Source organism: Schistocerca nitens, chromosome 2, assembly GCF_023898315.1.
Source record: "Schistocerca nitens isolate TAMUIC-IGC-003100 chromosome 2, iqSchNite1.1, whole genome shotgun sequence".
NCBI classification, from domain to species: domain Eukaryota; kingdom Metazoa; phylum Arthropoda; class Insecta; order Orthoptera; family Acrididae; genus Schistocerca; species Schistocerca nitens.
This window is the reverse complement of record NC_064615.1, coordinates 912,878,505-912,904,327: the sequence shown is the minus strand read 5'-3', so window position 1 is coordinate 912,904,327 and position 25,823 is coordinate 912,878,505. Positions and strand designations below refer to the sequence as shown.

At 43.5% G+C, this 25,823-nt stretch overlaps 1 protein-coding gene across 1 annotated transcript in view; it reads left to right on the top strand.

Moving 5' to 3' along the window:
- The first annotated feature begins 7,240 nt into the window (after window positions 1–7,240).
- The window catches only part of LOC126234705 (glutathione S-transferase-like), a 70,066-nt gene continuing 51,483 nt past the window's right edge, over window positions 7,241–25,823 (top strand). The window contains exon 1 of the mRNA XM_049943449.1: window positions 7,241–7,312. The gene's annotated coding sequence lies outside the window, so the exon portion shown is untranslated. The remainder of the gene's footprint in view (window positions 7,313–25,823) is intronic.

Genomic DNA, 25,823 nt, shown 5'->3' with positions numbered 1-25,823 from the left:
CCCGCCGGGAATCGAACCCGGGACCCTGTGCGCGGGAAGCGAGAACGCTACCGCACGACCACGAGCCGCGGACTGTGTACCCTTGACTATGCTTTACGCCTCGCATGGGCCTATTAACACTGACATTGGACTGTTGATAGTTGGAAACATGTTGCCTGGTCGGACGAGTCTTGTTTCAAATTGTATCGAGCGGATGACAACCTCATGAATCCATGGACGCTGCATGTCAGCTGCGGACTGTTCAAGATGATGGAGGCTCTGTAAAGGTGTGGGTCGTGTGCAGTTCAAGTGATGTGGAACGTCTAGATACGACTCTGACAGGTGACATGTACGTAAGCATCCTGTCTGATCACCTGCATCCATTGGCGTACCTCGTGCTTTCTGACGGACTTAGGCAATTCCAGCAGAAAAATGCGACACCCCATACGTACAGAATTGTTACACCCTTCTGAGTTTAAAACACTTTCGCTGGCCACCAAACTCTCCACACACGAACGTGCAAATCTAAGATGCCTCGCAACGTGTTCTTCAGAAGAGATCTCCACTACCTCGTACTCTTACGGATTCATGGACCGTCGTGCAAGATTCATGGTGTCACTTACCTCCAGCACTACTTCAGACATTAATCGAGTCCACCAGTCCATACCACGTTGTGTTGCGGCACTTATGCGTGCTCGCAGATGCCCTACACGATATTAGGCAGGTGTGCCAGTTTCTTTGGATCTTCATTGTATGTGAACACGGTACATTCACTGGTCAATGTTATTATGACGCTGTACTCCTTCCCCATGTTGTTCTATCCTGGTTGCATTCGGCCCTGCCTTCATTCTTATCGATGACCGAGCGGGACCGCATCGAAGTGTGCTGGTGGTGAGTCTCTTGGAACGAGACGAAATTTGACGAATGGACTAGCCTGCGCGTTACCTTGTCGTAGATCCCAACGAGCTCGTGTGGGATGGAGACATGTCGCAGCACGTCCAGTTGCACCAAAGACCATCCAGGAATTGTCAACCGCGCTGATGGAGGAATGGAGCGCTCTACCATAAGAACTCCTCACCAACCTTGCAGCCAGCATGGTAGCACGTTTCACAGCATGCGCTGTCGTCCTTGGTGATCACACAGGCTGATCAGAACCGTGTCCCGCCTTTTTCAATGTCCAGGGGGCAATAATAAATCACGGTGGCTTCACTGTAACTATTGTTCTCGAGTAAAAGTGTCATCCGATGTTATTCAGTCTGTATATTGAGCAAGCAGTAAAGGAAACGAAAGAACAATTCGGAATAGGAATTAAAATCCATGGAGAAGAAATAAAAACTTTGAGGTTCGCCGATGACATTGTGATTCTGTCAGAGACAGCAAATGACTTGGAAGAGCAGCTGAACGGAATGGACAGTGTCTTGAAAGGAGGGTATAAGATGAACGTCAACAAAAGAAAAACGAGGATAATGGAATGTAGTCAAATTAAATCGGGTGATGCCGAGGGTATTAGATTACGAAATGAGACGCTTAAAGTAGTAAATGAGTTTTGCTGATGATGGTCGAAATAGAGAGGATATAAAATGTAGACTGGCAATGGCAAGGAAAGCGTTTCTGAAGAAGAGAAATTTGTTAACATCGAGTATTTGTATGGAATGTAGCCATGTATGGAAGTGAAACGTGAACGGTAAACAGTTTAGACAAAAAGAGAATAGAAGCTTTCGAAATGAATGCTAAAGATTAGATGGGTAGATCACATAACTAATGAGGAGGTATTGAACAGAATTATGGAGAAGAGAATTTTACGGCAGAACTTGACTAGAAGAAGGAATCGGTTGGTAGGATATATTCTGAGGCATCAAGGGATCACTAATTTAGTATTGGAGGGCAGCGCGGAGGGTAAAAATTGTAGAGGGAGACCAAGAGATGAATACACTAAACAGATTCAGAGGGATGTAGGTTGCAGTAGGTACTGGGAGATGAAGAAGCTTGCACAGGATAGAGTAGCATGGAGAGCTGCATCAAACCAGTCTCTGGACTGAAGACCACAACAACAACATCTGTTCGTCGCATTGGCTACTTCTTTCAGTTACCTTCTGGATTTACTGCAGTAGTTCTTTCTGCGTATAGTCCAAATATCATCGAGTCATGTTACTAGACAGAGCCACATCACGGGAAAGCTACTTTCTTCCTTAAGTTTTGCTCTCCAGCGCAGTTATGATGTTTGTCACACAGCGAGCCATTGATTCCATCGTTTACCAATCATCAGCCTTTCAACTTCTTTGATGGCGTCCTCAAATATCTTCATCTACTACAATCACAACGAGCAACACTGGTAGCTTGTCTTCAATTTTCTAATCATCGTCTCACGCAAATAACTTTACTTCTATGTTTACTTCACCAGCCAATTTCACTATTCCTACAGAACTCTACGTTAGCATAACCGTTTTTTGCAGCGGTTTTCGTATGCTACATGTTCGTCTGCAATTAATAAATCTATCATTTCCGTTCTGGAAAGCAGTTAATGTTAAAGCCGATACGTTTCATCTTTTGTATGTACGGAATCTTTAGTGGTTTTCTCAACACTGCGCTTTCTTTTTGGTTTCATGAAATTAATTATACGGTACTTTACAAAATTTCTTATCTTAATTCATGAATAAAACTATGTAATTTATTTTATTCTGACACGACCTGAAAAAATTTATGTATATTACACCTGTGGTCACAGTGATAAAAATTGCCAAAGTCATCGGGACAAACACAAACATATTAACGTGATAAGATGCACTGAAATCGTCGAATCATGCTTATTCGCTTCGCGTTTCTAGAAAGTTCACAACTTGCCTCTCCACTTCCAGCGTCATTCTTGTTACGAGCTGTCACTGATCCTATTGTTTTCCGGTCACCAACCAGTCAAATTTTTTGAATGTCCTCCATCTCTACACCTACTACCATACATTCACGCCAAGCAAAACTGATTAATTGTTTTACTTTTTCTAATCATTTTCTTGCGCTATATCTTTGCTTCTACAATCATTTCCACGGCCAATTACACTGTTCCTAAAGAACAACTGAAACGGTACTGTTATCCTGTTTCATTGGATTTGTCACTTGGCATTAACGAGCGTGTTATTAACGTGTGAGTCACACCAATCTCACTCTTTTATTGTAGTGACGAGCCTATGGAGGAAGAATGCGGACGAAACTGAGTTAATTTCTTATGTTTCATCCACTTCTCTTCCTGTCTACCCTTCTATCTGAACGAGTGAATGGAGCTGTCCATTCTAAGGGGAAAAAATGGTTCAAATGGCTCTGAGCACTGTGGGACTTAACTTCTGAGGTCATCAGTCCCCTAGAACTTAGAACTACTTAAACCTAACTAACCTAAGGACATCAAACACATCCATGCCCGAGGCAGGATTCGAACCTGCGACCGTGGCGGTCGCACGGTTCCAGACTGTAGCGCCTAGAACCACGCGGCCACTCTGGCCGGCCTAAGGGTTAAAAAAGACGTACTATGCAGAAGTTATGCAAACTGGTCACGTACTGATATTCATACAGGTATCGACGGAAAATGCAAAAACGTAAACTTTGGCGGCCGATGGATGAATGTGTAACGCTTCAACGTAGTTTCACCGCATAGTAACTGTGCCTCGTAGACAGGTGCGTGAATAACACGGACAGATGTGAACGTTTTAGAGAGGACGTTTAGTTGGACCCTCTGCCAGGCACTTAATTATAAATTGCAGAGCAGTCATTTAGATGTATTTGGAAGAAGCTGAATGGAGAATTCAGCGAAGCGCCCGACATCGGAATAGGAGCGATGCCACTGTTTACGATGTTGGCAGGAATGGGTGACTCATGGCCGAAAAAAGCATCAAGAAGGGAGCGGCCGACCTAGAGGTACGACATAAACCGAGGATCGAATAATTGCCAGAGAGACACTCAGAGACCCGGATTCATTATTATCATCGATCCTACGTGCAGCTGGTGCTTCAGTTGCCTCAATAACCATTAATAGGCGGCCAACATAGAAATGTTTCAAATGGCTCTAAGCACTATGGGACTTCACATCTGAGGTCATCAGTCCCCTCGACTTAGAACTACTTAAACCTAAGGACATCACACACATCCATACCTGAGGCAGGATTCGAACCTGAGACCACAGCAGAAGCGCGGTTCCGGACTGAAGCGCCGAGAACCGCTCGGCCACAGTGGCCGGCGGGAAGCCCAGAGAAAGGCGGCTGAGCTCACAGTACCTCTGTACACCAACAAGCCCGTTTGCAGTGGTATCGGGTACATTCGGCATAGAATCTCATTGAATGGAGTAGAATTGTCTCCAGTGAAGAGTCCCGCTTCGAACAGAGCCCAGATGACAAGCGAAGACGCCTCTGGAGATGTCCCGGACATCTGTGGAACATAAACCTGACTGTCGCCAACACATACTGTCCGGCAACCAGGAATGATGGTCTGGTATACATATCATTTCATACCAGGACCCCTTTCATTCTCATCCGCAGCACTCTTATGAAACAGTTGTACCTAGATAACAGTTTATGCCCTGTTTTATTGCCCTTCTGGGCTTACATTTCAGCAAGATAATGCCCGCCTTCAAACGGCGACAGTTTCTACTGCTTGTCTTCGTGCATTCCAAACGCTTATTTGGTCAACAAGGTCGCCGGATCTCTCCCCAATTGAGAACGTTTCGAACATTATGGGCAGGCCCTCCAACCAGTTCGGGCTTTTGACGATCTGACGCACCATTTGGACAGAATCTGGCATGATATCGCTCAGTGGGACATCCAACACCGCTATCAATCAGTGTCAAGCCGAATAACTGTTTCCATTAGGGCCAGAGGAGAACCAGTGCGTTATTAGTTTGCTCAATTTGTGAAGGTGTTTCTCTTGAATAAATAATCCATTTTTTCTGAAATTTTAATCATTTGTTTGTCTGTACATGTACATCTCATCCACCTATTTCGGTTCTATTCGTATAATTCCTTCGTAGTGTGTCATTTTCTGTCTTTTTTATGAGTTCCACGCTGTGGCATAGAGGTAACCACTGTACGTGCCTGAGATTTTTGAACATAACTTATTTATGGTAGTTGGGGACAGCAATGAACGCAGGGCAAACCCACAGAGACTCCGTTTTTCCTTAAGCGCCCCTGAGCTGTGGCTGGCATTGACGAAAGATAGTGTGCGCCCGTCCACTCTTCCGAGAGGACGCGGACGGCCGAAATACGCAAATGAGGCGACAGGTTTGCTTCTGGGACAGGTGAGTATAAGACGGTGGCTCTTTTGAGAGTACTGGTACAGTTCGGTTTGATTCATTTCAAGACGTAACGGGTTTCCATCTATTACGATCGGAATTGTAATTGAATAGATAAATTTGCGATAGTATTTCTTGGTTATTTATATTCAGATACTATGAGTAGAGTGCAGTTTCGCGTAGCGATCTTTGTCCGTGCTGAGACGTAATTAGAAGTGTCTACAGATCTGCAAATATAGTCTCTCGTGAGCTGCTTCATTTGTAATTTAAATGCGCGTTTATTCAAATGCTTTTGGTCATTTTACTTTCGGAATTCGTTCGATTTGTAGTCATGCTACGTGGCACCACAGTCAGTCAAAGTTAATTCTGAACTAAGTAAGTGAAAAGATTACACCTTCAGCGATGGAGTTCAGTGATTTCGCGCCTCTATTCCTCTGAGTTTTATATGTGGGCTAAGCTACGTTGAATACAGTCGTGGTGAACAGACTGTACCAAGTGTCCGTTGTTTTGTGGCCAGCAAGTAATGATGTATTCCATATTGAAATACGTGAAGTTACAGGCAGAACGAGTAGCGGCACATGTTAAGAAGTTTTCGCCTTGTTCAGTTACAGCATTTAATGTTTGTTTTGTCACTATGGCGTCTTACTTGCGTTAAGGGACTGTTTAATTAAGACTGCATCATTACTCTTGTTAACAGTGTATTCATATGCTGAAGATGTTTTCCTTCTTCTTTGTGAATGTCCATGGCAACCCTGTACTTTAACTGTAAATACACTGCCAATTTCTGTGATTACCGATCCTCATCTTTATATGATACCTGTATGTGCAATCCATTCCAACATAAGTTTTAGACTGGGAATGAAGTCAATTTATAATAATACCTATTGTACCGGTGCATGTGTTTCTGCGTATCACTGAGCTTGTGCGCAAACCTTGAAGTTGTCCTTTGTTCAAATGGTTCAAATGGCTCTGAGCACTATGGGACTCAACTGCTGAGGTCATTAGTCCCCTAGAACTTAGAACTAGTTAAACCTAACTAACCTAAGAACATCACACACATCCATGCCCGAGGCAGGATTCGAACCTGCGACCGTAGCGGTCTCGCGGTTCTAGACTGCAGCGCCAGAACCGCGCGGCCACTTCGGCCGGCCAGTTGTCCTTTGTGCATGGCATCCTGGTATCGACACGTCCCCTGTTTACTATCCTTGCCAACTGTGCTGCAGCGTTACACGTTCATCCATCGGCCGCCAACGTTTACAGTTTTGCATTTTCCGTCGACACCTGTATGAATATCAGTATGTGACCAATCTGCGCATCTCCTTCGTGGTGAGTCGTATTTTTTTTTATCTTACAGTGGAGATCCATTTATTCGTTCGGACACTCAGAAGGGTACACAGAAAGAGGTGGGGATCGAACAAGTACTTGTGGTTCGGCACACTTCCTATGCAGGTGGAACAATACTGTGAGCTATACAAAAGTCCTGGGCTACGCACGGGGCAGTTCGTCCTTCTTCCAGTTTCCAGATGATTCATCCCCTTGTGAAAGCATCTAAATATTGTCTCCACCCCGTGTAATGGAGAACATCACCACAGCGAATTGCAAACACTCGCTGATTGACACACGCTGTCTTTTCCCGTTCCTTCTATTGCATCACGTTGAGAGACCAGCCCAATTTTACGCTACAGTGACGCTGACATCATGCCGTGTGACGTCCAACATGACTGCAAAACGTCTGGTAACATGCTGCCGCACTTACATTCACTTTTTTACCGAGTTCTTAATATGTTATGTAACGTTACCTACCTCGTCCTTATATTTTGCAGAGCCTTCTAAAATGATGCTGTAAATGACGAGATAAGTTACTAACTTTCTAGAAACGTGAAGCGAGTCAGTATGAGTCGGCGGTATCGACGTGTCTTATCTCGTCAGTGTGTTTTTTGTTTGCTCTCAGCATGACGCAGCTCCTGCAGAGTTACAAAACAGGCTGTAGCCGCCCATTCCGATATAGACACGTGCGATTCGCCCAGCAGCGTTACGCCCCGCTCATTGTACTGTACTCCACATCTGGTATGTAATGCACCGACACTAATACTCTTTACCGCATGATATGAATAACTGTGTGCCTGGATAGCAGCTAGTCTCGGAGTTGTGGCAGATCTTTTATTTACGGGAATATCCTTGCGGGTTCAGTAACCAGAAAAGCATACTCAACCATTGACTGCAGGCTTATTTGTTGACGAAATGGTTTAACGTTCCGCTGGCGACGAGCTCTTTTTTTTTTTTTTTTTTTTTTTTTTTTTTTGGTCATCAGTCTACTGACTGGTTTGATGCGGCCCGCCACGAATTCCTTTCCTGTGCTAACCTCTTCATCTCAGAGTAGCACTTGCAACCTACGTCCTCAATTATTTGCTTGACGTATTCCAATCTCTGTCTTCCTCTACAGTTTTTGCCCTCTACAGCTCCCTCTAGTACCATGGAAGTCATTCCCTCGTGTCTTAGTAGATGTCCTATCATCCTGTCCCTTCTCCTTATCAGTATTTTCCACATATTCCTTTCCTCTCCGATTCTGCGTAGAACCTCCTCATTCCTTACCTTATCAGTCCACCTAATTTTCGACATTCGTCTATAGCACCACATCTCAAATGCTTCGATTCTCTTCTGTTCCGGTTATCCCACAGTCCATGTTTCACTACCATACAATGCTGTACTCCAGACGTACATCCTCAGAAATTTCTTCCTCAAATTAAGGCCGGTATTTGATATTAGTAGACTTCTCTTGGTCAGAAATGCCTTTTTTGCCATAGCGAGTCTGCTTTTGATGTCCTCCTTGCTCCGTCCGTCATTGGTTATTTTACTACCTAGGTAGCAGAATTCCTTAACTTCATTGACTTCGTGACCATCAATCCTGATGTTAAGTTTCTCGCTGTTCTCATTTCTACTACTTCTCATTACCTTCGTCTTTCTCCGATTTACTCTCAAACCATACTGTGTACTCATTAGACTGTTCATTCGGTTCAGCAGATCATTTAGTTCTTCTTCACTTTCACTCAGGATAGCAATGCCATCAGCGAATCTTATCATTGATATCCTTTCACCTTGTATTTTAATTCCACTCCTGAACCTTTCTTTTATTTCCATCATTGCTTCCTCGATGTACAGATTGAAGAGTAGGGGCGAAAGGCTACAGCCTTGTCTTACACCCTTCTTAATACGAGCACTTCGTTCTTGATCGTCCACTCTTATTATTCCCTCTTGGTTGTTGTACATATTGTATATGACCCGTCTCTCCCTATAGCTTACCCCTACTTTTTTCAGAATCTCGAACAGCTTGCACCATTTTATATTGTCGGACGCTTTTTCCAGGTCGACAAATCCTATGAAAGTGTCTTCATTTTTCTTTAGCCTTGCTTCCATTATTAGCCGTAACGTCAGAATAGCCTCTCTCGTCCCTTTACTTTTCCTAAAGCCAAACTGATCGTCACCTAGCGCATTCTCAATTTTCTTTTCCATTCTTCTGTATATTATTCTTGTAAGCAGCTTCGATGCATGAGCTGTTAAGCTGACTGTGCGATAATTCTCGCACTTGTCAGCTCTTGCCGTCTTCGGAATTGTGTGGATGATGCTTTTCCGAAAGTCAGATGGTATATCGCGAGGCTCATATATTCTACACACCAACGTGAATAGTCGTTTTGTTGCCACTTCCCCCAATGATTTTACAAATTCTGATGGAACGTTATCTATCCCTTCTGCCTTATTTGACCGTAAGTCCTCCAAAGCTCTTTTAAATTCCGATTCTAATACTGGATCCCCTATCTCTTCTATATCGACTCCTGTTTCTTCTTCTATCACATCAGACAAATCTTCACCCTCATAGAGGCTTTCAATGTATTCTTTCCACCTATCTGCTCTCTCCTCTGCATTTAACAGTGGAATTCCCGTTGCACTCTTAATGTTACCACCGTTGCTTTTAATGTCACCAAAGGTTGTTTTGACTTTCCTGTATGCTGAGTCTGTCCTTCCGACAATAATATCTTTTTTGATGTCTTCACATTTTTCCTGCAGCCATTTCGTCTTAGCTTCCCTGCACTTCCTATTTATTTCATTCCTCAGTGACTTGTATTTCTGTATTCCTGATTTTCCCGGAACATGTTTGTACTTCCTCCTTTCATCGATCAACTGAAGTATTTCTTCTGTTACCCATGGTTTCTTCGCAGCTACCTTCTTTGTACCTATGTTTTCCTTCCCAACTTCTGTGATGGCCCTTTCTAGAGATGCCCATTCCTCTTCAACTGTACTGCCTACTGCGCTATTCCTTATTGCTGTATCTATAGCGTTAGAGAACTTCAAACGTATCTCGTCATTCCTTAGTACTTCCGTATCTCACTTCTTTGCGTATTGATTCTTCCTGACTAATGTCTTGAACTTCAGCCTACTCTTCATCACTACTATATTGTGATCTGAGTCTATATCTGCTCCTGGGTACGCCTTACAATCCAGTATCTGATTTCGGAATCTCTGTCTGACCATGATGTAATCTAATTGAAATCTTCCCGTATCTCCCGGCCTTTTCCAAGTATACCTCCTCCTCTTGTGATTCTTGAACAGGGTATTCGCTATTACTAGCTGAAACTTGTTACAGAACTCAATTAGCCTTTCTCCTCTTTCATTCATTGTCCCAAGCCCATATTCTCCTGTAACCTTTTCTTCTACTCCTTCCCCTACAACTGCATTCCAGTCGCCCATGACTATTAGATTTTCGTCCCCATTTACATACTGCATTACCCTTTCAATATCCTCATACACTTTCTCTATCTGTTCATCTTCAGCTTGCGACGTCGCCATGTATACCTGAACTATCGTTGTGGCCCGCATCTCGTGGTCGTGCGGTAGCGTTCTCGCTTGCCACGCCCGGGTTCCCGGGTTCTATTCCCGGCGGGGTCAGGGATTTTTCTCTGCCTCGTGATGGCTGGGTGTTGTGTGATGTCCTTAGGTTAGTTAGGTTTAAGTAGTTCTAAGTTCTAGGGGATTGATGACCATAGATGTTAAGTCCCATAGTGCTCAGAGCCATTTGAACCATTTTTGAACTATCGTTGTCGGTGTTGGTCTGCTGTCGATTCTGATTAGAACAACCCGGTCACTGAACTGTTTACAGTAACACACCCTCTGCCCTACCTTCCTATTCATAACGAATCCTACACCTGTTATACCATTTTCTGCTGCTGTTGATATTACCCGATACTCATCTGATCAGAAATCCTTGTCTTCCTTCCACTTCACTTCACTGACCCCTACTATATCTAGATTGAGTCTTTGCATTTCCCTTTTCAGATTTTCTAGTTTCCCTACCACGTTCAAGCTTCCTACATTCCACGCCCCGACTCGTAGAACGTTATCCTTTCGTTGATTATTCAATCTTTTTCTCATGGTAACCTCCCCCTCGGCAGTCCCCTCCCGGAGATCCGAATGGGGGACTATTCCGGAATCTTTTGCCAATGGAGAGACCATAACACTTCTTCAATTACAGGCCACATGTCCTGTGGATACACGTTACGTGTCTGTAATACAGTGGTTTCCATTGCCTTCTGCATCCTCATGTCGTTGATCATTGCTGATTCTTCCGCCTTTATGGGCAATTTCCCACCCCAAGGACAAGAGAGTGCCCTGAACCTCTATCCGCTCCTCCGCCCTCTTTGACAAGGCCGTTGGCAGAATGAGGCTGACTTCTTATGCCGGAAGTCTTCGGCCGCCAATGCTGATTATTTATCAAAATTTAGGCAGTGGCGGGGATCGAACCCGGTATCGAAGACGTTTCGATTATGAATCAAAGACGCTACCCCTAGACCACGGGTCTCATTAGAGATGGAAATATTGTGGCATCGTATTTAGGAGATCAAAAATGGTTCAAATGGCTCTGAGCACTATGGGACTTAACTTCTGAGGTCATCAGTCCCCTAGAACTTAGAACTACTTAAACCTAACTAATCTAAGGACGTCACACACATCCATGCCCGAGGCAGGATTCGAACCTGCGACCGTAGCGGCCGCGCGGTTCCAGACTATAGCGCCTAGAACCGCTCGGCCAACCCGGCAGGGATTTAGGTGATCTTTTACAGAAAAATGCCCTGAATAGGAAAGAAAATCCTTGTAAAATTGAAATCGCCAGACGAAATTGTAATTCTCTCAGCAACAGATCTAGGTAGGACTCACTTCTCAAATGACTAAATCGTCGCATTTTTATCGCTCATTGGCATAATGTAATTCATTACAGGTGCACTGCAGTTTGGAAGTCGAACTTCTGCAGTTATTCACTCCGGTAGAATCGTGAGAGTGGATTGACCAACTTTATTATTATTTTTTTTAAAAGAAAGAAAAGGATTTTTAGCCTAAACCTCGAGTATCTCAGTTCGTTCGATATAACAGGAGTCCGTTATCTGCGTTCCGGTAGACAAGAAATGTGTTTCTAACTCTGCGTATTACTTCTCTTCTGTGAACAAAACTTACCATCCCAATCACCCATGTGTGGACAGGCTCAGTATCCTGGACCGAGAAATGCCACCCACCCCTACGCATTATGCAATTAACCCAACAGCTTTGAACAATGATAGCTAGTCCGCTTTTGTCCACGTGCCCATAAAAGAAGAGAAACAATTGCCACTACTTTCCCCTGTTTTCCCACTACTTCCGTATATTTTGCACGGCCGCCAACGACTGGACACTTTTTTCTTCTGGATGTAACGGTCGTTCCACGAATCATCATCGCATAATAACGCCAGACGTACAACAGATTATGCTTCAACTTTAATAAACACTATGTAGGAATGTCCTTACAGCTATTTCGGTCTGGAGTCAACAACCGCACATTCGGCTTCTCTACATGTAGATCTTCACTCCCGAAAGTGTGTGTCCGGCCGTGATTCGACTTTTTACAACATAAAAATGGAAATGAGTGTATGGCGTCGTTGGCCGGGAGTTCCCGTCGGGAATCGAAACCGGCATTCCAACGCGCTGACCATTCAGGTATCGGGGCGGACATTACAACATCCCAAGAAGAAGCTTAATACGAGAATCTCTTGACTCATTTTCTTTTTTCTTCTTTGTTGAGGGAATTATCCGCCGTTTGACAGTTAATTGTTAATTAATTTTGCACACTCATGTTTTAGGTGTCATAGCCATTGTGGGGTGCATGTTGAAAAGTTAAAATATGTCTGCGACACGTCGTGGTCAAAAAACGTGTTTCCTGACGATGAAGATGACATGTCAGAGACGGATCAGATGTATTTTAAATTTTCAACATGCGCTTCAGAATGTCTGTAAAGCAGAAATCATGACTGTGTAAAATAAATGAACAATTCACAGTCAAATGACCGAAGTTTCTTTAAAAAAATTCTGTATGACTGTCTCGTTATCCAATGTATCATATAAAGTGAAGTGACAAAAGTCATGGGATACCTCCTATTATCGTGTTGGAACTTCTTTTACCCAACTTGACGTGGCATGGACTCAGAAAGTCGTTGGAAGTCTCCTGCAGAAATATTAAGCCATACTGCCTCTACAGCTGTCCATAATTGTGAAAGTGTTTCCAGTGCAAGATTTTCTGCTTGGACTGAGCTCTCGATTATGACCCATGAACGTTCGACGGGATTAATCTCGCTCCACTCGTCCAGAACGTTCTTCAAACCAGTGGCCAGCAGTTGTAGCCCGGTAACATGCCGCACTGTCCATCGTTGTTTGGGAACATGAACTCCATGAATGGTTACAAGTGGTCTCCAAGAACCAGAGCATAACAATTTCCAGTCAATGATTGGTTCGGTTGGACCAGAGGACCCAGTCCTTTCCACGAAAACACAGTCCGCACCGTTGTGGAGGCACCACCAGGTTGCACAGTGCGTTGTTGACAACTTGGATGCAGGGCTTTGTGGGGTCTGCGCCACATTCAAACCCTATATTCAGCTATTACCAACTGAAATAGGGACTCATTTGACCGTGCCAGTCCTCTAGAGTCCAACCGATGTGGTCACGAGCCCAGAAGAGGCGCTGCAGGAGATATCGTGTTGTTATCGAAGCCACTCGCGTCGCTCGTCTGCTGCTGTAGCCCATTGATGCCATCTCCGCACTATTCTAACGGATACATTCCTCCCACATTGACTTCCACTGCTAAGAAACGCCGCTGCTCTCAGTCACTAAGTGAAGGCTGTTGGCCACTGCATTTCTGTGGCGAGATGTGATGCCTGAAATTTGGTATTCTCAGCACACTCTTGACACCGTGGATCTCGGAATATTTAATTCCCCAACGATTTCCTAAATGGAGTGTCTCATGCATCTAGCTCCATCCCGCGTTCGAAGTCTGTTAATTCCCATCGTGCGACCATAACACCTCGGAAAACTTTTCACAAGAATCACGTGACTGCTAATGGCAGTTCCGCCAGTGTGCTGCCCTTTATACCTTAAGTACGCGATACTACCACCGTTTGTAAGTGTATATATCGCTATCACACGACTTTTGTCAACTCAATGCATATCATGAACGGAAATGTAGGAATACTCCTTTTACACTCCATTGGGATATGCCCTAAGCAACTTTCATATCTGAAGAGGTAACCTCACACAGATAGACCATTTTTAATATTTTTATCAAATATAATACGTGATAATATTCTTCTCGGGTATGCAGCCGGATCATAACGTCTTCATGACACAATATTTCCGCGGTCCAACTGGCCGCCATCTTCAGGTGAGAGCGCTGGTGCACAATCTCGCCGGAACTGACTTCCCAGCGCAAGCGGCAGCCCCTATATAGGCCGCAGAAGACCCACAACGCGTGTGCGAGAAGGTGCCGTAGCTGCCCTCTAGCGCAGTAAACATGCCGCGCCGCCAGTGGTGCAAAGAGGCGAAATCGAGATATCGCTGTCAAAAATAAAAGAAAAAAATTTTATTCCAACGATTGAAACATAGACCGTTGTTTTTTAATGTCAGATAACACCGGGTCCCAAGTCTTACTTAAAAGATAACCCTTGTCTCTATTAATAAGATTGTCAGATAAACGAATCTCTATGGATTCTTTTAAAACACAGTCCCAATAGCGAGATGCAGGGGCAACCACTTGTGTCGCATCATATAGCATTCTGTGTCCCTCGGTGAGACAGTGCTCCGCCACTGCGGATTTCTCAGGTTGAAGCAGCCGTGTGTGCCACTGATGCTCAACACATCGGTCCTGAATGGTCCGGATTGTCTGACCAATATAAGCCTTCCCACAGTGGCAAGGGATCTTGTACACACCGGGCTTCCTCAAACCCAAGTCATCCTTAACAGAGCCAAGAAGCGCTCTAATCTTGGCTGGCGGACGAAAAATACTTTTGATGTGATATCTTTTTAGAATTCTTCCTATCTTCGAGGAAATGCTCCCAGCAAAAGGCAGAAAAGCCACCGATTTTCAGGTATCTTCTGGTGGTTCAGGCGATGGTCCAAACTGGAAAGCACGACGAATCTGTTTATCTGTATAGCCATTCTGCTTGAACACAACCTTAAGGTGGTCCAATTCTTGCGCTTGCGCTGCGCTGGGAAGTCAGTTCCGGCGAGATTGTGCACCAGCGCTCTCACCTGAAGATGGCGGCCAGTTGGACCGCGGAAATATTGTGTCATGAAGACGTTATGATCCGGCTGCATACCCGAGAAGAATATTATCAATTATTACGCCGGGAAAGCCTTCGTAGTCACAAATATAATACGTTCTCAACGTAATACATTTTAGAGAAAAATAATAGTACAAAATAAGTACAATACTCTGACGTGATAAATCGTTCTTGTTGCTAATTTGAATTATAAAAGGCAGTATCAGAAACCTAAATTTTATTTTCGCTAACAGTCGTTGCATTTCCCCACAGCATTTGTCGCTATGAAGGCAAAAATTCTTGTACGCTTATCCCAAACACGCACTTCCTTCGGAGGCTCCAGAAATGCCATAGCCGAGCGGGATAGCCGCACGGTTTAAGGCACCTTGTCACGGTCCATGCCCCTGCCCCCGTCGGAGGTTCGAGTTTTCCCTCATGCATGGGTGTGTTTGTTGTCCATAGCCTAAGATAGTTTAAGTTAGATTAAGTAGTGTGTAGGCTTAGACACCGACGACCTCAGAGGTTTGGTCCCATAAGACCTTTCCACAAATTTCCAAATTTTCCAAAATGTCCTAATCACATCTGCGATTAAATACTTTCCTTAATCTCCTAACGCCTTCAAAGCAGAACACGAAAATCGGGAGACGCAAAGACAGACTAGACACCCCTGACACACGTGATATTCTATAGTTTATTTATCAGGTCCAGTGGGACCATGCGAGCCAAAGTTAATTGGTAATGGAACAAGACAGTGCGCAACTTACAAAATATATATAAACAAAGATTAAAATATATATAAACAAAGATTTAAATAACCTGTCAACAACGTAGAAACAGGCTATACTAATAAAAAAAACATTATAGAGAAAGGCTTTTAAGTAATGCGATGAACTTCTGTACAGAACCGGAGTGGCTCAAATGGTTCAAATGACTCTGAGCACTATGAGACTTAACATCTACGGTCATCAGTCCCCTAGAACTTAGAACTACTTAAACCTAACTAACCTAAGGACAGCACACAACACCCAGTCATCACGAGGCAGAGAAAATCCCTGACCCCGCCGGGAATCGAACCCGGGAACCCGGGCGTGGGAAGAACCGGAGTGAGCCTCAACGAAACTTTCGACTTGGATTTGAGTATTTCCGGTTTATCACGCAATGTTATCATTCTTACGGAAGACAATTGAACATGAAACCTGTTGCCTAGTGCAAACTTTTATTCAGGAAGTGTGATCCAAGTACATATCATTTTTCAGTCTAGTCTTCACGGCATGTAAGTTGCAGTTTCTTCTGAAGAGTCAATATTGTCAACAACAAATCTGGAAGATGTAATATATGTACAGGGACGGCAGCGTTAGATTTCAGAGACACTTGAACGACAGTGTACACAAAGTTCGCGAATTGACACCGTATATCAGTCTGAACATTCTTTTCTGGGCTAAGAATGTTCTTGATGAATGTACAGAATTGCCCCAAAATATAATATAAAGTCAAAGTGAGCACAGTAAACATGTGTTTGTGTTTCAGTGTCAGAGACAAGAGAGAGCTCCCTTATTCTGAAGATAGCAGCTTTCGGTTTTTGCACAAGATCTTGAATGTGATACTTCCAGGAATGCCGTCCGTCTACACTCAGTCCTAAGAATTTAAGATAACCGATTTCACTGACTGACCACATTTCGGACTACAAAATTTCGATTTTACAAGAGTTCCGTGTCCGAAACTTTATGCATTGTGTTATGTTGCAATTAAGCGTTAATCTGTTCTCCGAATGCCACGTGCAGATGTTACTGACAGTCGTATGAGCTACATCACTTATATTACGCCCCAAGTCTTTCACAACAATATTTGTGTCCAGTGGCGGCTGTTGTGTAAGAGCACAAGAGCACTTGCTCACTCAAGCTTTTATACATTGCCGGCCCGTGTGGCTGAGCGGTTCTAGGCGCTTCAGTCTGGAACCGCGCGACCGAATCCTGCTTCGGGCATGGATGTGTGTGAAGTCCTTAGGTTAGTTAGGTTTAAGTAGTTCTAAGTTCTAGGAGACTGATGACCTCAGATGTTAAGTCCCATAGTGCTCAGAGCCATTTTTTTTACATTGCGGATGTATTGGCTATTTTTCTTTGAATGCCATAAAACGTAATGCTGTGCTACATTGCTCCTGTAGACTATTTGTATAAGTGGAGCTTGGCATCAGGGTCGCAAGCACATCTTCCGTTGTGAACGTTTTAAGTTGCTTCTGCCCATGCGCAACTGGTTGACGTAATTGCCTTACAGGCCAAATACATACGGGTTTGATAAACAATGTGCACGGTTCACAGCTCAGCGTTACCACTCAACTACAAGTTTACGTCACTGCCACCAGGTGGTAGCACACTGCAGCAGGCTGTTATCTACGTCTGTTTGGCATAAATCGTGCTAGGCGGCAGCACACTCCACAAATACGCCGATTCACTCACTATATTGTACAATTAAATCGGATATCAGTATATGTTACAGTTAGAGTGATACGAAAACCTGTTTTGTGCGATTGTAAGTGAGATATCGTACACTAGGGTCTGAATTTTATCATGCAGTAATCCAGTTGAGGCACTGAGAACCATAAAGCACATCATCATTGATTGTGAGACTGTAGCGTTTATCGAAGCTTCTGACATTTGTTGACCCTACGGTGGGGCAGGTTTATCTGTGCTGTAGGCTCACACTGTATACATGAACATTCACGAAAAGCTGACTCACTGGTTTCTCTGATATTCACATAAATGTCGGGTTGAAGCCGGTGCGCTTTTGGCCCTTCTCGCTGTCAGCACCTCATTTGTATTCTAGTCAAGTGACCTTGTTGGTAGATAGTACTACTTGAATTTAATAATTTCCACAAAAGGCTGTTTGTGTTTGGAGCTGGTTGCCTACTGTGTGGGTATAGGTATTCCTATGCAGTTTCAACATGAACTCTGTTGAATCTGCTTTAAGCGCTAACAGAAAAGGAAATCACCGGGAAAAGTAATCCACAAAGGAAGTAGGGCCTCCCAGACCAGGTCTTTTGTCTCAGAAAGTGACGAAATCAATTAAGCGTAACTGCAAGCGAAAATTTAACAAAGAAATATATAATAAGCGTAAGCTGTCTTGTTCGTGCAAAGTAAGAATGCCTGATTTTCAGCTCACAGGTGAATTCGTTACCTAATACATGAATATTTTAGATCTTGTAAATTTGTCAAAAAAATAAAAAATAAAAAAGCACGAAAGCTCCCACTTACAAAAAATGCGAAACAGAGAGTAGCGAAAGCTTAAACATTATTTCGTTCTTGCCATAAACTGTACGTAATTACGTACAAAACAACAAAATTTCACAAAAACAATTCTTTCTTTCAGGTAAGTTATGCATATAATTGTTATTATTATTATTATTGACGATGGCTGAAGTTGTATAAATATGCTGATAAGCATAGCCGGCCGAAGTGGCCGTGCGGTTAAAGGCGCTGCAGTCTGGAACCGCAAGACCGCTACGGTCGCAGGTTCGAATCCTGCGTCGGGCATGGATGTTTGTGATGTCCTTAGGTTAGTTAGGTTTAACTAGTTCTACGTTCTAGGGGACTAATGACCTCAGCAGTTGAGTCCCATAGTGCTCAGAGCCATTTGAACCATTTTTTTGCTGATAAGCATAACTGTTTTACAGCAGATGCTATTAATTTCACGCTCTCACATTTATCTGAATTTAAAAATTTGTGAACACCCAGAATGTATAGCTACGAGTCGCCACTGTTTGTATCATCTACAAAGTGAACAATTTTCCAGTCGTCTGTCATGTTTAACGGCAGATCACTGATGTATATCAAGAAAAGCAACGGACCCAGAACCGAACGGTATCTCGTGTTCTGCGTATTTCGCTCGAATATTTGCCTACAAAACTAGAAATGATTTAATCAGAATTCCTAGACCGCGCTCGGGAATGCGTTTAGATTCTTGTTGGCTTTCTGATTCTTAAAAAATAACTCGGTTCATCGTTATGGGTCTCTGACTGCCAGCTTAAGAAATACACGTCGAAACACCAACTCCACACCCTAGCGCAAAAGGCTTGCCTCCTACAGCCACACGAGGGCTACTGGTCGACGACATTTGGTTTCACGAGCTCCAAGTAGCTCCACGAAATTACTTTTAACCTCTGGCTCTTTCAACCAGCAAATCTCAGACTGAGGACGACTCTAAGAGTGATCAGTAGCAGAAGGACATTGTAGACGCCATACTCTTCCTTTACCACAGTACTAGCGAAAAATTACAGTTCTACACACAAACACATCATCTGTGCCTTCCTAGCCGCACAAGGAGAAACGGTTCATCCTTTACCCACTATCATACATCACATGTCAAGCATATGGCTGACAGAACATATGTGGATCACGTCAACTCTTCGACTATGCCTTTAGTCTCTCTCAGCAATAACAATGAAAAGAAGATTTAAAAATAAGGGGAGCATACGGCCAACGGGTCACCGATTTTCGCAACTTTCGCAAGACTTTAGCATACATTTTTTTTTTATTTGGGGCACAAGTCAAAACTATAGAACACAAACACAGAGACAAGGGAAACGGCTATACGTCAGCCGGCCGCAGTGGCCGAGCGGTTCTATGCGCTCCAGTCCGGAACCGCGCGACTGCTACGGTCCCAGGTTCGAATCCCGCCTCCGGCATGGCTGTGTGTGATGTCCTTAGGTTAGTTAGGTTTAAATAGTTCTTAAGTTCTAGTGGACTGATGACCTCAGATGTTAAGTCCCAAGGTGCTCAGAGCCATTTGAACCATTTTTGACTATACGTCAGTCCCAATGGACAGAATAGGAGACAGCTAAAACGTGGAAAAAGGGCTAAAAAAACATACAAAAATGGAGATCAAAAATTGAAAATTAAATGGCCTTCGCCATATTGCTTCGGCGGATAAAAAGTAAAACGCGGTCGACAGCCCGCGCGTCATTCGCTAAAACGGTTGATGAATCAGATGGCAAACCCAAGCTGGAACGTAAACTGCTAAAAAAAAAAAGAGCATTCCAGCAGGAAGTGGCGGACAGTAAAAATTTGGGCGCAATGCGTACAAGGTGGTGGGGCAGCGCCACTGAGCAAATGACGACGGCTAAAAAGGCAGTGCCCAATACGCAGCCGAGTTACAATAATTTCCTCCCGGCGGGAGCGCCGAGAGGAGGTTGTCTAAGGTGCCGCGAGAGGCTTAATAAGCAGAAGCCGTGAAGGGAGTACCATTGGCGATGCCAAAGGGACACCACCTCCTGACAGACGGCACCACAGAGATCATCGGAGGGAATAGAGGTACTCGCGGGCTGAGGTACGAGGACCGCAGCCTTGGCAGCAGTGTCAGCAGCCTCGCTTCCTGGCAGACCGTCGTGACCAGGGACCCACAGAAACACGACATTGGCTCCACCAAGAGGGAGAAAGTGGCAGTTTTCCTGGACCCGCCGCACTAAGGGATGAGCAGGTGGATGTAACAAATGCTGTTCTAGAACGATGCTTCTCGAGCATTTTTGGGAAACAGAGGTTCTAAGTTTTATGAGCTTGTTGAATTACTTACGAGAGCACCAACCGCCGAGCCGTGGCGTTGGTATAACGGGCCAATATGCATTTATTACTTTTGAATTCCGTTATTTTTTTCCCACTCTACCATCAAGCACTAGTGTGATTATTGTCAAAACCCCCTAGAAGGTCTTGGTAACATTTCCATTTCAAAAACACAGTAAACGTACAGAAATGAAATAAGATCCTGACCGGTTATGACCTGTTGATTAAAAACTCGATCACTTCTGCAATCGAAATGAGGCTATCTTTAACACAGCAGATACGAACCATGGCCCGTCCCACAAATAGGGAACACAGCTGCTTTCTGTTAATGCTTCAGAATCAATATAATTACAATGTACATTATCTGAAGGAGGTGTAGGTCGGTATGCCTTCACTGCGATACTTGCATAAATGTGTTGATAAATAAATATTCTTTTCATCACGATTCGTTAACATATTTTGCCTCATACCTAGCGCTATGATTATTACTATCGCTCTCTGAAGCAAGATAATTCATTGTAATGATACCAGTCTTTGATGGATGATTAGAAAAAATTAATGACGAAATTTGAACGCAGTATCGTCAGACATAATCTTATGCTGACGCCACTGATCAAGCTTGACCTTCAACGACTCGTAAAACTTTGAACCTAGAGTCCTCGGAAACCCTTGACAAGTACATCGTACTAGAGCAGTATCTGTTAAGTACGTCCAGGGTTGGGTTGGGTTGGGTTGTTTTTTGGGGGAGGAGACCAAACAGCGAGGTCATCGGTCTCATCGGATTGGGAAGGATGGGGAAGGAAGTCGGCCGCGCCCTTTCAAAGGAACCATTCCAGCATTAGCCTGGAACGATTTAGGCAAATCACGGAAAACCTAAATCAGGATCGTTGGACGCGGGATTGAACCATCGTCCTCCCGAATGCGAGTCCAGTGTGCTAACCACGCGCCATCTCGCTCGGTCACTACGTCCAGGTACTACGCTCTTACGAAAGATGAGCATTAGTTACATCGCAGTTCCTGGGAAGTTCTGCATCTCAAACCTTTGATTCTATTTTTTGAATTATACATCTCACGGTCAGCCTTGATTAAGTAATCATATTGATCAGAGAATGTGTGTGTGTGTGTGTTTGTGTGTGTGTGTGTTTGTGTGTGTGCGTGTGTGTGTGTGTATGCGTAGTTATCTTCCTCTTCGTTACTCCCTCGCTCGCCCTTTCTCGCTATTTTCCAGTCCTCTGTTATTTCACTGCTTCTTCTGTAACTCTGTTAATTCTGTCAGTTCCATTTCCATTGCAAAACCTTAGGCTATTTCTTTACCAGTGCCTGCTGTTCAGAGACCGATATTAACTGTTAATGGCACTACTGATCGAAGCCCTCCGGGCATATGGGTCGTATTGTTCTTAAGAAGTTGTTATGGAAACGGTCACAACAGAGAAAACATCGATAGGAATTCAGCTTAACGGAAGAACTTAATAAGCGCCGCAAGAGGCCATTTCTAACATAAAGACGATAACAGCGAACTACTGTACATCAGAATATGTGATTGGTGTTCTGGACACTCCTTCATCCTATCAGGCTACCCTTGGCACTCGAAGAAAAAAATAAGTTGACGAAATGTGAAGGAAATTTGGAAAAATAAAATCGAGCAGTTAAGAGAAATCTTCCACGATGTTAAAGTAATCAAAGACTTCTGGAAATCCTTCATAGGTGCGAATCGTTTAACTTCTTTAACCAGGTCAGAGGTCAGTCTGCATTAAGACTCTGTGAAATTAAAAGGATTACCTGTGAAATATGTTTCGGCAAAGGCTAAGACGAAACACACGTTATGAGTGGCGAATCAATGGTATTTGGCTCATGATTCCATGACTATAGCTATGCCCCTCAGCTGAGCTTCACATATTAACATAATGTATGGTTCAAATGGCTCTAAGCACTATGGGACTTAACATCTGAGGTCATCAGTCCCCTAGACTTAGAACTACTTAAACCTAATTAACCTAAGGACATCACACACATCCATGCCCGAGGCAGGATTCGAACCTGCAACCGTAGCAGCTGCGTGGTTCCGGACTGAAGCGCCTAGAACCGCTCGGCCACAGTGGCAGGCAACATAATGTATACTGGTACGCAAAATAAAACGTTTCGGCGCAAGATCTGCTGAAGTCAGCTCCTTTGGATACGTACTGTATCGCAAGGTCAGTGCGTTGTCTCTAAAGGGTACGTTTTTGAATAAAGCACATTCAACGAATTAAATAGATCTCTAGAGGAACCATTTGGATTAAAAAACCTTCTAAGAATTAAACAGTTACATCAGAGTTTAGTTGTCATATCCCAGGGTGTCTGCCCGCATCTCGTGGTCGTGCGGTAGCGTTCTCGCTTCCCACGCCCGGGTTCCCGGGTTCGATTCCCGGCGGGGTCAGGGATTTTCTCTGCCTCGTGATGGCTGGGTGTTGTGTGCTGTCCTTAGGTTAGTTAGGTTTAAGTAGTTCTAAGTTCTAGGGGACTGATGACCATAGATGTTAAGTCCCATAGTGCTCAGAGCCATTTGAACCATTTGAACCAGGGTGTCTTGTTCTATTTGCGCAAATCCAGTTCACACTATCCACGAAGGCTGATACGAGCGATCGTAAAATATATTTTCCATTCACAGTCGCATACATCAGCCATCATGACGAATGTCAATCTGGTTAATAATAGGGTCATTCCACATGAAGTGGGCAAATTTTAGGTATCATCCAAAACTTTACTTAAAATTGAAATTTTATAATAGTAAAACTTGGAAATTTATGGTAAGGTCTTACGGGACCAAACTGCTGAGGTCATCGCTCCCTAAGCTGACACACTACGTAATCTAACTTAAACTAACTTACGATAAGGACGACACATACACCCACGGCCGAGGGAGGACTTGAACCTTCGACGGGGGAAGCTGTGCGGACGGTGACAAGACGCCTTATAGTGGTAGGCTTCTAGTTCTTAGTCACGGTGGTGGGTAAGAAACGTAATTAATATACGTACGACTGATGCAGATGACGATTTACTATCGAGCGTAAAAGCATGCATGAAATGCGACCGACACGTTACAAGTCATCGAGCGGACTGTTAAACCAAAGAGCCCACACAATAACCTGCTGCCGGGAACGAGAGACGTATTTTTCTGTCGTGGCAGCGGTGTTATTACTCGAGTCCCCTCAGGCCCAATCCAAAGGAGATATCTGAATCTGATGCACAACTTACCGTGTCATTCACCATTTTCGTGCTATATTAGGTTAGAGCTGTGTATAAAATCAATTGTGACGATTTTTCAACCATTTTGTTGTTTTAGTAACGTTTGCACAAACGAGGTATTAGGTAGCGCCTCTTAGTAGTTCCACAGAGATCTCATTGTCGCTAGTTCTATCGAACTGCACTTGATAAGTGTATTTTAGATGTAATAAATATGTACACATACCATCAATATTGTGCATATATTGATGTCATGTGCTATATTTCTATCTAGTTATTTTCATTTCATAAGAAAGTGCAAATGCTTTTCTCCTAGAAAAGATTTTGTTTGTCTTGGAGACCCTATGGACAAGATTAAAAATATATTCTTGAAGATACTACTGTCAGACACTCACAAACCATCAGTTAGACAATTATATTTCATACAACAAACTTAGTAATAGTGTTTTTGCGTGCAACAGTGCACTTGATAGATTTCCATCACAACTAACTTCCTTTATTCTCAACAAAACACAAACCCTTCTTTCTATGCTTGGAGAAATAACTTGTTCTTCTTCCTGCCAGGCATCGCTAATGTAACTCCTTACTGTTTAAGTGTAAAGCTTGTTTTGAGCATTCTGACTGAAATTGTGAAGTCAGAAGAAACCTGCGGCAAATGCCAACTTTTTGGAGCGAGTATTAATATTTTCAAATCTCAGTACTTGAAAAACCTCAAATATTTTTCTTCAACTCACTTAGCAATAGGTCATCAAAATCAGCGCAGCACTGGAATTGTTGATCACTAGAATTTTTCTCTAGAGATGTTTTGTCTCAACCTCACCAGGAACTGAAAACTGTCTACAAATTTCGGGATGTACCGGACAAAACTTAAGCTTTATGTAAATTTCTGAATCTAATTTCGAAACTTTCTCTTATTTTAAAGGAGAATGGCTAAGATTTGACAAATTTGAGTTAAAATTCTCTTCAATTTCTAGTTATTCATGACCATCAGCATCTGAAACCTTTGTAAGAATAACAGAATCTTTAATTTTTTAAGAACTCGTTAACTCGTTCTGACATATTGAGTACTTTCTTGAAATATTCCTAATTCAGCTTCTCTTCCTTTTTCTGGTGCATGTATGCCCTTTTTAATTCTAAATGATTCCAACAGTGAATTTGCAAAAACAAAAAAACAAAATTAATGAGAATTAAGACTCCATGAAAACAACTAATTGTGTGATGTAGGAAGTCAGGGCCAAAGCCTTTAAGCTACCTAGTAAACAAACCAATTCCATTTTATTGCATGCTTGAGAAATAAGTTGGCAACATATTAACCAGTATCTCCTTGAAGACCAAGGTATATCACTGCAGTCTTGCTACACACTGAAATCCGCACCGCTGTAGCTTGCTGCTAGAGGAGCCAGAACAACATGGAGCATCCCACTGATAGAGTATCACGTCGTAATTTGTTTTCCACATTTTGAGGGGGAACAATACTGCGACAATCCATGCTCATATGGCGAAAGTGTATGGCAACAATCCACCATTAATGGAATAGTGCTTCGGTGACACAAACACTTGCAGTGTAGCAGAACAAGTCTGAATGGCAAAGAACAAAGTGGCCGAGGAGGGCAAGGACCCAACCATCAATGGGCAAGTTGATGAGTGTTTCTTGTGACTGCCATTGGGGTAAAGTGTCAGCGGAGCGTACTACCAAAATCAGCTGATGAGTTTGTGGGAGGTTGTCAAGATGAAATGCAAGAAACTTTCCAAAACGGTATATTTGCTTCATGAAGCATACCAGCTCATTATGCACTGGATTTCATCATACACGTTGCTTCTTTATGCTGTACAGTTCTGCCTCAATTCCCTGTATTCTTCTGACATGGCAGCCAGTGACTTCTTCCGTTTCCTTCAGATGGAGGAACCATTGCATTCAGGCATTTCCATAACGACAAAGAGGTGATTTTCATGCTGGAACATTTCCTGAACACAAAAGTGCAGACACATACAGCTGTTGGGAACAATGTATTTCATTGACGGATGAATTTGTAAAGAAGGGCTAACACTCACAACAATTACACCCCTAACGACCATGCTGCCGTCGACAATTAAAAGACAATTGGGGGGGGGGGGGGGGGGTCTGGAAACAAATGTGTGTGGTACTTGAAGAAGTACGTCTGTACAATTATCTACGGGTGACTGGAAGCTTGCTCTCCT